We start from the raw sequence: 6,000 nt of genomic DNA on the forward strand, positions 1-6,000 counted from the left end.
GATTGGTGATGAACCCTTTGTAGTGACCTCGAGCATACCTTGATACCGCATCGAGGTGACGAGCCTTAGTGTAGTAACAAAGGTATGATAGGCATGTATTGATTGGTGACGAGCCCTTTGCTACGACCTGAAAACATATGATCGTATGAGATGACTAGGACTGACGACCCTAGAATGGATCACTGTTTGGATGGTGATATGAGGAAGGTATCTTAGCTTCCCAATCCTGCTGTATGAAAGGGACTAATAACAACTTGGTAATCATATCCATGCACCGCATTTGCATGTGCTTTGTAGATGTGGCGCACTTTGAGGTGGTGTCATGCGTAACGTAAGATGAAGACGCTGAGGGTGTACGCGTGAGGGCACGCATCATTTTGCATACATCCTTGCATTAACAAGAGTACTTAGGACTTATTTAATTGTTCTGCTTTATCATTACTGCTTGATTGAACTGATAATATGTTAACCAGTGCCTTATTATTCCACTGAGTTGATCACTAACTCCTACGTTCTGGGGCGGTGTTAAACACCCACCAGACTGTCTTAGGTTCTGATGTTGCAGATATTGAGGTGACTTCTGAGGCAGAGCGGGAGATGGATGATGATGAGGCCGCTTTCTCTTATATGCAGTTTTCGGACGGGTTCTAGCGAGCCTCATTCTGATGCGCGGGATTCTGGGATTATTTTTGGGAATTAAATGATGTAACTTGATACTTGTAATTTTGATAGTAACACTTACATTACGACCTGGTATGTATATGTACTTCAGGGATTTGCACTTGTACACATATTTTTCTATAAGTCTTCCGCTTGCTTTCTTCACTTATCCCTGAATTATATCTGTGTTTTGGCTTAATCTAACCCATGTTTTATGCACTAATACAGACAACATACATCCATCATTAAATATGTTGCATAAGTGATGTTTTGAAACTCGGGAGCTGAGTTATGCTCGACCCCCGAATTTCAGGGCGTTACACTCACTGTCCAGTAAAACCTAGAAGTTGATTCGAGCAACGAAACTGATTAGCCAACCGAGGACAAACAAGTGGTCGGACTCGATCCGCTGACCTGGATATTATACGTCGATGACTCATCCAATTCTAAAGGCATTGGGGTCAAGGTGGTCCTTGAGGCTCCCGATTAGACATGCACACAGTATGTCTTAAGATTTGGATTTCAAGCATCGAACAACGTGGCAAAGTACGAAGCATTGCTAGTTGGACTTAGGCTGGTAGTGGCAATTGAATCTTAAAACCTAAAAATCTACAGTGACTTATAGCTCGTCGTCAACTAAGTCACCAATGAGAACCAGGCCCAAGAGGAAAGAATGATCGCCTACTTATAGAAGGCTTGGGAACTCATCAGCAAATTCCCCAAGTGCAACATCAACTTGATCCCCATGTCGAAAAAGTCCAAAGCAGATACGGTAGCAAAACTGTCAATAGCGGTTGAAGACGACATCTCGAGGTCAATCCCAATTGAGTACGTGACAGAGTCGAGCATCAGCGATTCCAACTCAGACATAATCCTACCGGTGAATTCGATGTCGAACTGGATGGACCCAATAATTGACTATCTCTGAGAAGGGAAGTTGCCTGAAGATTGACTCGAAGCACACAGACTTCGATCTAGGTCAGCCGGGTATATCATGATCGAATACACTTTATACAAGAAATGATTCTCCATGCCTTACCTCAGGTTTCTCCGACCTGAAGAGGCCGATTACATCCTGAAGGAATCTATGGCAATCACTCCAATAGTCATGCCCTTGCCCATAAGTTTATCCGACAAGTATACTTTGGCCGATCATCCAAAAAGACGTCAAGCAATATACCCAGAGGTGCAACAATTGTCAAAGATTCGCAGCGATACCCCATCAGCCACCTGAGCAACTGACTCCCATAATCAAACCATGACCCTTTGCCCAGTGGGGAATTTACATCAACGGCCCCACGCCAACTGGTAAAGGTTAGACAAAATTCATAGTTGGCACAGCCGATTACTTCACTAAGTGGGCCGAAGCCGAGCCCCTAGCCAAGATCACTGAGCAGAAAATTACCAACTTCAACCGGAATAGCATCATATGTCTGTACGGAATCCCGCACACGATCATCTGGGATAATGAGAAGTAGTTTGACAACGACCGATTTCGAGGTATGCATGAGAACCTCAGAATTCAAAACGTTTACTCATCACCCCGGCACCCCCAAGCTAACAGTCAAGTCGAGGCGGTCAATAAGATCATTAAGAACTACCTCCAAACCAAGCTCGAGGAGGCTAAAGGGGCCTGGTCAGAGGAGCTTCCCCATGTTATCTAGGCATACTGGACCACCTCCCATGTAAGACCCGTGTCTTAATCTGTACCATTCCGTTAGCTTCCGCGGTCCTTCCGGTCAAATTCCGGCAACCTTCGCACCATATCCGACATTTACGCGCGATCCAAAGCCAGGTTCCGCACACCGACGTCGGCTCGAGCTGAAACTTATGTCTTGGCGATCGCGTCGTCGCCGCGGTTCCAACGCCGTGACTTGCGCACCAACCGATACCCAGGTAAGAAGATGCCGATCAGCGTTTATTCCGAAGAAACACCGCGCGTTGAGGATTTTGAGGGAATCTCTACACAATTAGTCCCACTAATTAACCATAAATGCAACCATACCTCAAAGTACTTCACCCATTCCCTCTTTTTCCAAAAGTCCACCATCTTTCCACCTCACCATTCCTCTTTTTCTCATTTTCAACCACAACCATCTCTCTTCTCCACCAATTTCAAACTAAACCATACCCCTCATCACTCCTTTCTTACAACCATCACTCCACCCATCCCTCCATCCATTATTTCTATCTCTCCCTCTCATTCTCTAGCAATTTTTCCAAATCCCATGAGAAATTTCACTCATCCAACACACTCTCTCAACTTCAAGTGTGGCCCACCCTCTCATCTCCAATCTCAACCATGCATCTTTCATCAACCTCCATTAAAAGTGAAGGTAAGGAGCTAAGGAGTCCAAGGGAGCAAGGAGAAGAAAGATAAGGTGGGTGATTATCCATTATTTTAAATTTTAGGGCCCACTTGTTGGTGGGACCCATTTGGATGTATGTGATTTAATCAAGAGGGCCCATAGTGGCGGGGTTCCTCTATCTCATCGTGTATCTCTCTCTCTCTATCTCTCTCTCTTTCTTTCTTTGTAAGGGTGTGGATCCCACCAATATGTGTTACATCTTCCCCGTCCATCTACATCAGATGGTGTGGCCCATTCTATTATAGGTGATGATCCGCACCATCCACTATTTAGATGGGCCAAATGCTATATATATATATATATATATAAATATATATACATATATATATATATATGTTATATTTTATACGATATATATAATATATATAATATAATATGTATTATATATAATATAATATACGTATTATATGTATATATATATATATCTGGTGGGCCACGTCCATGTGGGACCCACCATAATGCATGAGTTTATCCACACCGTCCAGCGTCAGTGGATGCTGGACGGGCGTGGCCTATGGAGTGTGTATACTGACAGTGGTGTGTGCCCACAAGCCAGCAAAACTCAAAAAAAAAGGGGCTTTTGGAGTAGGCTGCCCATGCAGGCCCCACCTTGATGTACGAGACTGATCCACACCGTCTATTCCGTTACTCAGTTCATTTCAGCCGTTGAACCAAAAATTTGGCCTAATCTGATAATCAAGCGGGCCATACCATAGGATACAGTGTTCCTACCTTCGATTTACTCCCTAATGCTCCTGTATATCAAAAATAGCCCAATATTGGACTCTGTGGGCTTGTATCAAGCCACAGGGACCCATGGCTGGAGTGGATGTTGCTGATCTGGGCCCTACCATCGAAAATCCGTAGAAAAACGGTTTTCTTTAAAAAAAAAAAAAAACAGCAAACAAGGGAGGCAGCAGCGTCAGCGCTGCTGCTGCTACAGCGTCGCCCGCTGACGGACGGACTGCTGCAGCTCACGGCCCCAGCTGTGGGCCCCACCTTGATGCATATCTCCCATCCAAACCGTACATTTGATGGGTCCCCACAGTTCAGCCGTCCACGCCAAACTTCAGCTGTATATGGAACTCCGGTGAGCCACATCATTTAAACTCATGTGAAGTCATGCCTAAAATATATAAAATCGTTGGTGGGGCCTACCTGAGTTTTGAATGTTGCTGGAACTTGGTCTGGACCGTCAGTTAGATGGGACCCACATAATGGATGGACTGGATTTGTGAACCACATTTCGGTGGGTCCCACATCCACCCCAGGTCCTGGTGACCTTATTAATAGGTTGGACGTCAGCGAGCAGCACGGTGGGCTCCCTGCCCACGCAGATTAGATGGCAAATAAACATGCAGTGGGCCCCATTCCAGTGGGCCCTCCTCTGGTCCTCACGACCTGTGAATAGTTTGGATGGTAAGCAAATAAACATTTCAGTGGACCATTTTAAATATATATATATATATGTATATAAAATAAATAAATAAATAAATATTACAGTGGGCCCTATCACATGACCTTATGAATAGATTGGACGATAAATGAATATTACAGTGGGCTCTACCCTGGTCCACATGACCCTATGAATAGTTGGGTGGAAAATAAACATCATATTGGGCCTTAAGTTGGGTGGAAAATAAACATCATATTGGGCCTTAAGTTGGGTGGGAAATGAGCATTTTGGTGGGCCCCACTTATGTAAGTATTGTAAACCATACCCTCTATTAGTGTGGGCTCCATCATAATGTATGTGTTTTATGCCACTGTCCAACTGTTTTTGGAGATAATTTAAGGCCCATTATGGAGGCCCATCTTCATGCATTAGTGGTCCTTGTTGAGGCCCACCTTGATTTGTATTAGGTCCATATTATGAGGCCCATTGAGGCCCACCTTGATATAGATATGGGGCTCATGTTATGTAGCCCATTTGATGTATTTGGGTCCTTGGGTCAAAGCCCAATTAGATGTACAAAAGGCCCATTACAATATGTGATTCATGGAAGGCCATTCCTTGGGAGCGATGTTGGTTGACGTCCACATTGATAATGTTGGTTAAATGTCCACATTATAGCTCTCCCTAAGGCCCACTGATAGGCCCAAACTTGTGGTAAGTAGGCCGTCTAGGTCCATCTCCATTATATCTAGAACCCATCTCTTTATACATGTTTAGTATAGATCCATGATTCATGATCATTCGCATCATCTGTATGCCTGATGAGAGGAGTGACCGATCATAGAATATGCCTTTGGGCAGACTATTTATGGGCTCCCTGATAGGCGGAGTTGCCCATATAAGTGCATGGTGCATACATGACTGCTGCATGACTGATAGTGTGACTCATACACTTGCATTTGTGTGATTATAGTTATCGTATACCCTAGTGACATCAGGGTCATAGCATCCATAGACACATCGTGGATGGCTGAGTTGGATACCGAAAATATTTGGTTCTAGCATACGGGCGCCATAGACGTCCCTGGGTGAAAATCCCTAAACCCGATGGTACCAGAGGATGACTCCAATGTCGAGACCGAGTGGATATATGAGCGCACGAGGGCCGAATACCAGGAGGCCGCGTCTCCCACTGTGTCGTGGTCGGTTGGAAAGGGGTGTGGCCTTACTCGCCCTAGGGTAGGGGGCAATACTAGGCTGAGTTTGACCAGCTCGCGAATGGGTCCGCTATCGACGTGCCGGATAGGTATTGGCAGACTATTGGCCAGGCGGATAGTGAGGTTTCTTACGCTCACTTGGACTGTGCGGCTAGGAGAGCGACAGTGCCATTTGGAGTGTATTGAACCCCGGTAATTATCCAGAATGAGAACTGTACTGATATATGATGAGGTTTGGCATGCTTGAGTTGCATCTCGCATCGCATGGCCGTGTTATGGCTGATAGCATTCATATCTTGCATCGCATAGCCTTGGTACGGCTGATTGCATTCATGTACTCATCGCCATAATTCTGCAT

Source organism: Magnolia sinica, chromosome 4 (assembly GCF_029962835.1).
Source record: "Magnolia sinica isolate HGM2019 chromosome 4, MsV1, whole genome shotgun sequence".
NCBI classification, from domain to species: Eukaryota; Viridiplantae; Streptophyta; class Magnoliopsida; order Magnoliales; family Magnoliaceae; genus Magnolia; species Magnolia sinica.